General features: G+C 41.0%; 1 long non-coding RNA gene across 2 annotated transcripts; it reads right to left on the bottom strand.

The window, feature by feature from the left end:
- Window positions 1-6,527: 6,527 nt before the first annotated feature.
- LOC146563511 (uncharacterized) lies at window positions 6,528-9,605 on the bottom strand. 2 transcript variants are annotated; one of them, XR_014894255.1, is made up of 3 exons: window positions 9,486-9,605; window positions 9,002-9,321; window positions 6,528-6,864 (listed from the first exon to the last, which is right to left on the bottom strand). It is a non-coding gene; the product is annotated as an uncharacterized LOC146563511 (long non-coding RNA). The 2 variants fall into 2 exon arrangements; XR_014894254.1 differs by lacking the exon at window positions 9,486-9,605 and having other exon boundaries at window positions 9,002-9,059; window positions 9,147-9,230.
- Window positions 9,606-10,437: the final 832 nt, after the last annotated feature.

Genomic DNA, 10,437 nt, shown 5'->3' with positions numbered 1-10,437 from the left:
CCTTTCTCACCTTTCCCCTGTAGCGAGAAACGCTACAGGAGTGATTTTAGAGTCTGTCGAGCTCAGTGGGGTGCTCGGAGCTGTAAGCCAGGCCTCATTGACAATGAATATCAACTGTAGCTTTTTGAATTCGCATGCATAAATCCACTAAAGCACTGTGACAGGTTGTGCAAGGTTTTTGGAAAAACTTACATGCCAAGTATTTTACCTGGGAGAAATGGTGCTGGTTTAAAGGTAAAGAGAAATCCTGCTAAATACGATATTTATAATATTTTTTTTTTCTGCAGTAACTTGATTGACTTGCAAAATATTAGATTATCACAAAGAATTCTTCCTACATGAAGGTGGTAAGAAAGCTGGTATAAAAATTGCAACCTGTCTGAGCTGGATTTTAATCCACGCTGTGGTTAGGCCAGTCTCCTGTGCTGCACTGAACTATACAGCAATTACAAGTACATACAGTAAAAACACAGGAGGGGAATTTAAAGGGGGTGCAAGGGCTGTTTGTGCCACTCAGTCACCCGCTAATGAGTAATCAACTTTCACAGCTTGAGTGTTGGGGTGGTAATTCGGGTTGCACACCATGTTCCCGAACCGTGGAGTAGCGATTCATTATCATGGAGATCTGTATAATCAAACAATTAGTGAATTTCTTCTCATCAACAAGGCCTGCTCCCTGTCTGATGTGCTCATGGTTGACGGGAGGGGGCTCGAGGGTGGAGGGGGGGATGATAGTTGCTGACAACTGGTTGCCTCCGTGACGTTCCCTGGCTGTTTTCCAGTTCGGGGCGTTGCGAGGGTTAAACAGCTCTGATGAGCACTCACACACTCTACGGATGTGTCAGACTGAGGAGGAAAACCACTGGGATGGTAATTGACAAGACAGTAAAATGTGAGTGCGAGGGAGGGAGGGAGAGAGAGAGAGAGAAAGGCTTGTTTATGGGAGATGAAGGCAGAAAGAAAAGAGAGGCATTTAAATGTTTCAGCCCTCGTTGCTTGTTTACAGCTTTGCTCCTGGAAACAGATTCATTTAAAGCTTTATAGCGCTGGGAAAAGAAAATAAAGCAACAATCTCACAAGATGTTACATTCTTAATACGCCTTGTTATTTCTCTCGTGGCAGCCTTGACATGAGCTCATTCTTTCAATAAGTTGAAAATAGTCTATCCGTTTTGATGACAGCCAGTCTCATCAGTGACGCTTTTTGTATTGAAATCTTTCTAACTAATAATGTGTCATTTTCAGGTAAAAAGTGAGATTTATTAATGTCTAAAGGCAGCAAGCAAGATGGGATGCCATTTATGTTTAGGGCAGCAGCAACACTAATTTGTAAGGAATAAACAGGAAATTACAGGAATAAGAAAGACGATACAGTAATTCACATAATGAGCTGACTTATTTGATAGATTACAAGAACGAAAACGTGTGACCCTGTTGGTCATAGCAGACAGCAATAAATGAATCAATTTACACAGCATCCAATGAAATGAAATTGCAGTAAAAAATCAACATAGAGAGAAATTGAAATAGAAAAGGCAGGACTCTATAGCAGCGCGTCTCACCTTTGTACTTGAATGCTTAAACATAAACGCATGCAGACACACTGCATGAAAGGAAGCGCTGCAGAGTGTGGCAGCGTCGCTAATCAGATTTCTCCATAGTGTCCAGTGTGTCGGGCACCAGGTTACCATTAGACAAACACACGGCGGCTCTCTGGTGACCGCTTGGCATCAGATATGAGAGAGATGGGAAGGCACAGTGGAGAGGCAAAGTGAGAGTGTATGTGTGTGTGTTTGAATCACAGTCACTGTTTAGCCTTCAAAAGGTGTTTTGTATGTTTCTGGGTGGAAAACATCAGTCTCCTCTAGAAATATCTCTTCCATTCATTATTCCTGAACCTGCCTAAAAGTAAAGAACTATGCAACCACTTTGCTTATTAGCTAATAGGAAAATGCTAATATTTAGCATTTTATTCCTGTAAGAGTACCTCAAATAGAAACAACAAGCAATTACATGACAGTTGCTGAGCCTGAATAGTGTTGTGCTGCTGCTGAAGTGTCGGCCCTGAACTGACTGGATGAGGCTGTCTAAAGGATCACAAACTGCCAAAAACAAACAAACAAAAAAGAAGCATGTTAAGAGTCCAAACCTCCACCACAGCAGCTCACTCTCAGTTTTTAAGGGAACAGTATTATATTCCATATACATTCAGTTTCCTGTCTTTGTTCTTTTTTAAATGTACTTTAAGAAGTTTGCACTGCAGTAAAATTCAGATAAGAGAAGTAATGACAGAGGTTTACTTTGATTACACAAACGATTACTAGGTGCTGATTTGTACATAACTGGACATGAATAACATGAGCTTTCTATATAATATTATACTACAGTATATTTCTTACTAACTTGACAATATCTTCTTTAAATATAAAACATATTTGGGGGTCAACTTTAAAGAAATGCAGATTTGAAATGTAGACGTGAGGTCTGAGGTCAAGCATAACATCATATTTTGAATAATTCTCTGTATAACATTATAACCTTATGACCACCTGCCTACTATTGTGATGGTCCTACACTTAAAATCATAGTTTCTACTGTATAAGGCCTTTTTTGAGTTTTCAATCAATAAATCATTACGTTGACCTTGAAGACCTTGGTGGATGTTAGCCAAATTTTTAAGGACGGTTAACATGACCTCACTGTAAACTTCGACAATTCTATCAGAAATTATTCAAAAGTTTTTGAGATTTTGTGTGTTGTGGATAGAAAGAGATACACACACATACATCCATGCAAATGCTACCAAAAACAAAGTCTCCTCAGCCAGTGTTGGTCAAGTTACTTGAAAATAGCAATTAGTTAGTAATTAATGATTACTTCTCCAAGAAAGTAATCCTGTTACTTTACTGATTACTTATTTTCAAAAATAATTTGTTACTTTATTACTTAGTTACTTTTAAAAAACATGATACACAATCTGAATACGTAATAAAGCAATAGACCTTTCAGCATATAAAATTGAATCAAATGAAAAAATATCTTTTTAAAAATTGTTTTATTACTTTTAATCTTTTAACTTTATGCACATTGCATCAAGCAAAAATTAAATTATATGCAACAGTCTCTCACAGAAAGAAATGTGTTTAACATTTAAACCTATTTTGTGCATATTCCAGCATATGAAATAAAAGAATGATTTGTGTTTATACTCACTCTTTCAAATAGATGCAAGTAAAACACAGCAATAAATAAATAAAATCAAAGATTCAAGAGATTTAAGAGTCCTGTCACTCTTAAATCTATTTTCACCTGGAGTGGGGTTGGTGGAGGTTTCACATTCCCGTGGTAGCGTGCTAGCTACTTGCTCAGATTTGAAGTTTAATTTTTCTTCCCACGCAGAGTGTACAGGGGACGCTAATGTTTTTGTCAGTTTTTACATTATCAAACTCAAGGTAATGTCAATACTTCCAAGCTTTAAACACTGCATGGTCGTACTCTCTCCCAAACTCCATATTATCCATTGTTGATCAACACACGTCTGTTGCTGCCACGGACGTCACACGCTCGTACGTCATTGTCATGAGTCGCTCTCACAAACAAAATCACAGTTTAGTAACGCAGTAATGCACCGGGCTTACAGGAAAGCAACAGTAATCGAATTACTTTTTTTGAAATAGGAATCCCTTGCTCATTACTTGAAAAAAGTAATCGGACTACGCGTTACTCCCCATCTCTGTCCTCGGCAGAGGCAACAAATAAATAGAAACACTGGAAAAAAACATGCCTGTCAGTCAGTTGTTTTCAACAATCTAAATATATTATAATTTAGACAGAGACAAAAACAAAACAAAATGAGAAATTTCAAAATGGAAAGCTTGTGGCGTCCACTGTTTCAAACAAAGTATCTTTTGTTACTCTTTTTCTTCTTCAGGTCGTTCAACACCAAAAACTGACATGAAATTCCAAATTTTCTTGATACGAAATTGTAGTATTACATTTCATTAAGGAGAGATCGTTAGAAAGAATGAAGATGATTTATTGATGAACAGAATACAGATAAGTGTTTGGTGGTTAAACTGTGATGGCCAGTCACAGCAGAACAGACCCCCAGCTGTGAAAGGAATTAGAGCAGGACACCCTGGAGTCTAGACACTGGTGGTGGAGAAGAAGGTGACTTGAATGGAGCTTGAGCGATGAGAGGTGGAGATGGGGAGGAGGTGGGTTGCACAAAGGTGCCTGCAAAAGAGAGTGACAGATGCAGAGAGAGATTTAAAGTATGCAGCATGAATGCTGATTGGCCTGGAGAAGGCCGGGAGAAGGTGATTGGACTAGACTGGTGATGCCACAAACAGCTTGACAGCGTGGGAAAATGGGAGTGATAAAGCTTAGATTTAGCACCTGGAAGCAAGATAGAGATGAGATAGATTTTCCTTATTGAACTTACGCATAAGCTTCATGTATATACACACATCAAACGATTTGAGTTTTTGTAGAAAATTCATCCTCAAAAAAATGCGCTGTGAAAATCGTAAAGTCGACATCATGAGATGACGAGCTGGCCCTGACGTTTCTAAAAAAGAAAAGAAAATGTTTCATACACATTTCAAGATGTCAGCGGGGCAGTTGGAGCTCTCGTTGACAGAGTTGGAACCACACCTGAGGAGGCAGGCAAATAAATTTAGACTAGCGGCGCACAACTTGAGTTACAAACGCATTTGTTGCCTGTCTGATTGGTCAGATCTGCTTATTTGGGTCTGAAAACTCGAGCTTGGTTCCAAAAAATAAATGCTACAAACTCATCCAGTGAAATTGCATGATTGGTGTGAACAGCTGCATTAAAGTCACATTACAGTTTTGTAGTGCGTAATTCCTGTTCATCTGTTCAGTAGGACAAGAAGACAAAACAAAAAGTTATCCTAGTCTTGTTTCATGCAACTGCATTGACATGGCCATCTCCTCTAAAGTGGTCTATGGATTGAGCATTACCCCAAATGTGCCAAACAATTTTATCAGATTCCATATTCTTGGTAAACACCCATATCTCGCCAGTTCTTGATGATCCCTTTCCTTATTGTCATAAGCATTACTGCCTTAGTAAAAAACAAAGCTTCTCTAGTTGTCGTTCCTCCATATACAGAAAAAACAAAGACAAAAAGAAGCGAGAGAGATGACACTATCTTGGATGTGTCAGCAAAGTCCACAATTTCTCCTACTCTTCTTTTTTTTTTTCAACAAAATCAATATTTTATTCCATGGAGGCAGGAAACCTCTGGAAAGCAGTGCATATTTTCTGTATAAATGTGGTCTGTCGTGTCGTGCAAGGTGCGGTGATTGAACACTGCCAGACAATAAAAGGAAATACAAGCCTTGGAAATCAGTTTCAGTGTTGCATCTCTCTAAAGACTATCTGAAGCTATTGTTGCAAATTATTGTTCTGTGAAATGTATTTCCAGCTGAATATGGGCACTCATAAATATACATTTTCATGTGGAAAAGGAAACAAATTATACCCACTCTTCAAAACTAATCAGCACAGAGCTGCAAATGGAAAAACACTGTAATCTCAGATGCAATAAAAAAACGCTGTGAAATGAGCAGAACAGGTGCATAGGTGAACCCAGATAAATATAGCCTGGCTTGATGAAATAATTTCTCTATCTGTCCTGGATAATAACTCATTATGTTAATCATAAGCCTTATTAATCATTTTCTCATTCGAACTGTCAGGATGTGATTGTCGCACACGGAGACAGTGTGAAGTACAACGAAAAGATTCGCCTTTTGCCATTCATCAAAGTCGTGTGGGCAAAATGATTTGAACGTCAGAGCGGAAATCAGCGCTGGAGCTTCTGCCAAGCGTTAGGCCAGAGCCGTAATAGAGCCTCATATCTGCAGCGCTAAAAGACAAAAGAGCAATGGTAACACATTTGCAACAGTATCCAACTCTGGCTATTAGATCCTGATGGTGCTGCAACAAAACAACAACACAACAGGAGTTGCATCAGCAGTAGCCAGGAGAATATCTGAGTCTCTGCATACTGTATGTGCTTTCCTTTGCATAGACGTGTCTGAATGAGCGAGTGTGTGGCATCAGGCTCATATATTGCAATTGGCTTATTGTGAAAATGCCCTACTGGGGTGGCCAGCTGTTCTTGTGCCCATAAAATAGAGGCAGGAATGTCTGATGGGATGAAGGAGGCTGCAGAGACATCGAGGGAGTCGCACACACTTGCTTTAGAGGAGCAGATGTAGGACGCACACACACAAACTGTACACATACATAACCGGTGCAGCACACAGTGTAGTCTTGCACATGTTCACACAAAAAAGAACTCCCACAAACACAAACACAAGCACACAGAACGCAAAGTCGCACACGCAACCTCAAATGCACACACAGAGGCAGTTTGATGGAAAAACTCATGCAAAGACACACCCACATTTAAATATACTTGTATTAGCACATGTGATTCAGCTTTACACACTTGCATCTAAATGCACACACACACACACACATACATAGCGGCAGCAGCAGGCGAGGTGGTGGAGGCGTTATCGGTCCATATCTGTGCTTGGAGCCACAGCAGTCTCCAAGGCTGCTATCAGCTCCCCCATTATCTCTGTCTGAGAGTGTGGTGGAGGAGGAGGAAGAGGAGGACAGCAATGAAGACTGGCCCCCGTCTCTCCACCAGCCAGCTCTCCTCATGGCTCCTGTGCAGACACACACACACATGCTAGCGCACACTCACCACCAGCTCGTTAAGAGGGCGGAAATGAAATGTCTGTCCCCTGAGTCGCCCGAAGAAGCAGAGCTGAGCTGCTGTGGCACAAGTTTGGTGTCTACAACAGGCATCCACTAATAAAACTACAGACAGGAAGAGAGGAAGATAAGGAAGGAGGAGAGATGGCATGAATAGGAGTAGAGAAACACAGATGATGAAAGAAAGAGAGAAAGGTAGAGGGGGGATGGTAGCGGGGAGGAGAAAGGGGTTCATCCTGCTGCATCCAACCCTACCCCAGGTCTCATTAACTTAATGGTCTCTGTGGAGAGAGGAGGGCTGAGAAAGAATGGAGGAGAGGAATGGATGTGCAATCTGTGTGCCATGTTTGAAGCTCTACTAAGACCTTAGTCTGGGCCCATAGCTGGATGGTCTCTGGTTAGTTTTGTTTCCAGCTACCATGGATACTGAGCACAGGTCTGCTGACAATGCTTTTAGGTCCAGTGTGATGTTATTCATCTATTTGGATATTTATTTTTGTTTGAATCTTTAGTTTCCTCTGTTGCATTGATTATCAATTTTTACAGAGACTGAGGGTCAAAACAACAGCGTCTCAAAGTTTGCACTTCACTATGGGCTGAATGGTAGCTAAATACTGCATCTTTGCATTAAAAAAACATATTGCTACAATGAAGCAAGAACATGAGGATATTTGGGTAAATGTGTCCCTGTAGAACAGCGGTCCCCAACCCCCGGGCCATGGACCGGTACCGGTCCGTGAGTCGTTTGGTACCGGGCCGCGAGAGTTGAGGCTCAGGTGTGAAATGTATGGTTTTCAGGGTTTTTATCGGTTTTTAGCGTTATTTTGTTATCATTTTTATCGTTAACTCAGTGTCCCTGGGTGTTTTTCACGTGTGTTATGAATAAATCTTCTTTTTTCCGGTACCGGTGCTAGTTTTATTTTGTTGTATTTATCCGCGACACCTTAAAGGCCGGCCCGTGAAAATATTGTCGGGCATAAACCGGTCCGTGGCGCAAAAAAGGTTGGAGACCGCTGCTGTAGAACACACACGTAGCATATGTAATCATCATTCTTGCTTTCACACTGGTCAGTACATAAACATTTACTGTTTGTGTGCTTTGTTTGAAATGTGTTTTTAAAAAGTCTTTTTGTAAAGTCACAATTTTCTTAATCGAGCAACAATAAAAAAAAGTTTCAAAACTTATTGGAAACTCCAGTTGAAAGTTAGTCGGAGAGCAAAGGTGAATAAAATTTCATTTTTATGAGCGTCGAGAAATTTTTGCAGGAAGGATGTGAGCGTAAGGTGCCTGTTTTTTGTAGCTATCAGCCATACAAGGTCAAGGTCAAATTTATTTATACAGCACATTTCAAACAGCCGATGCTGTACAAAGTGCTTAACAATATAAAAATGTTATTAAAAAGCAACAAAGGTCTACTTTCTCATAAATCCATAATAAACAGCAACAAATTGAGTTTTGCCTTGTGGTACTTACGGTGGCCCCAAGAGGCCAAATGGACTGCAACTTAAGAAAACACCAGCAATAATAAAAACGCTGCAAAAGCACACAAAACACAACAGAAATAGGAAAAACAGAAACGAAACAGGAAAAAAGAAAACAGAAATAGGAAAAAACAGATTTCCAAAAGCACAAGGGAAGTGTTTCTGAGGAGACAATAACCCAACAGACCAGTTGCAGAAACCAAAATATGCGCTGGGAGACACTTAAAAGAAGTGGAGGATCTATCGGTTTTGTGAGGAAAGAAAAGACGAGAGGTAAGTGTGTTAGCCTAACTATTAGCCTAAAAATCTGTCATCAGTATTATATGAATCATGAGATTAAAACACACTTACCTAGCATGTTTTGGTTCCTGCCACTGGTCTGTCATGTTATTGTTTCCCCAAAAACACTTCCCTTGCTTTTGGAAATCAGTTTTTTCCTATTTCTGTTGTGTTTTGTGTGCTTTTGCAGCGTTTTTCTTATTGCTGCTGTTTTCTTAAGTTGCAGTCCATTTGGCCTCTCGGGGCCACCGTAAGGTACTTGAAGAAAACAAAAGCAAAAAAAGCCCATGAAAAACCCAGAAACACACATTTAAACACATCATTTTGCAGAATCAAGACAAATATTCCACACTAGGAACAGCATGACTGTATGTAAACATTAATGTTGTCTCAGCTGTTAGGTGTTAGCTAGATGCATGCATTTCTGGTTAGCTGATGTGGAAATACTTCTTAGATGTAACTGTTATTAACTGTTACTTACTAATATAACTGCTTGTAGACTTCTTTTAACATCTATAGCACCACAAGGCAAGCACCACCTGGTTTCCAAAGGGAAAAAAACACGTAAATATAAAAGATTAGATGGTTTTTCATGTCTGTGTCGTCTTTACAGATGGCTCACTCACTTGAGTGTCACAACACTCTCAGTTCTTTTGTGCTGGTAACACAGCCGTCACTGCTGACAGGGTATCAGCTGGTATCGTCTGGACTGTCCAGCCACTGGCGCCACACTTACAGGGGCTTTTGCACGACCTGAGGTCAGACAGGCAGACACTCCGACAGGCGGCTTTAAGAGGGCTTCTGTTGGGAATATAGAAGCAGAACAGGTAGAAAGGCTGCTTCCTGGCACAGTGCTACTGCGCCGTAACATAATGTCATTATTGTGGTTGTAGGAAGGAGAAGAATTAGATTTGCAAAGACCAAAAGCCAGTCACTGGGGTTATTGACTGAAATGCTGCACTCACCATGGCAACGCGTCAGCTTTTTTCGCGTCCTCCCCTGTTTTCACTGCGCTTTCCGCGACACTATTAATCAGAGGTGTCAAATAAGTGTAGCGTGTAAAACAACCATTCGGTAATGTGAACTGGGATGGAAAGATCGTTCTTCATTTTCTAACTCTTTGCTCTGGTCTAAAAAACGATAACAGCTGCTGATGTGAAGCATGACAGGGCACAGGCCTCTGAAAGAGACCGAGACAGGCACGCCAAAGAATGAGATGGATGACAGGCCTCAAACTGTTCCACAGACATCAGGCTGCCACTTGGCAAGAAAGTGTGCAGGCTAGTGCAGATGAATGGGAGTGGGAGGGTGCTGAGGAGAACAATATTCAGTGTAGAGGGACCGGTGAAGGAGGAAGGTGACAATGCTAGAGAGCCCATATGAGCAGAAAAGCTATAATTCATGTGAAATGTAGAGTGAAATAATTAGTCATCGCTGTTTAAAGCACCTTGATCACAGCTGTGTAGGTCTAAAGGGGGAAGCCTCTTCAGAGAATTGGTTTTCCACCAATACAGCAACTCGCTGCATTCAAGTTAGCATTTTCATACCCAAGGTTTTCTGTAAGGTAATGCGACACAAGCAAACAAACGACACACTCCTTCTCTCTCTCTCTAGCTCTCTCTCTCTCTCTCTCTCACACACACACACACACACACACACACACACACACACACACACACACACACACACACACACACACACACGTAAACAAAGCCACACTGGAGGGACCATCTGACAAGGCCAAAGTGATGTTGCTTTCAGGGGACCGTGAGTCGGTCCCTCCACAGATGGGCCGGGGCCCTGCACCCTCTCCCTAATGCTCCATTCTGCAGCTGTGTGAGATTAGCTAGGTACCATCAATGCTAATTTGTGCTGATACAACCAAAACTTTTATTGAGATGAGGGGGGGGGGAAGAG

Source organism: Mchenga conophoros, linkage group LG11, assembly GCF_057382185.1.
Source record: "Mchenga conophoros isolate Kocher_MC1m ecotype Shallow Benthic linkage group LG11, M_conophoros_male_GT1.1, whole genome shotgun sequence".
Taxonomy (NCBI): Eukaryota; Metazoa; Chordata; class Actinopteri; order Cichliformes; family Cichlidae; genus Mchenga; species Mchenga conophoros.
The sequence above is the reverse complement of the archived record's forward strand: the minus strand, read 5'-3'. Positions and strand labels throughout refer to the sequence as shown.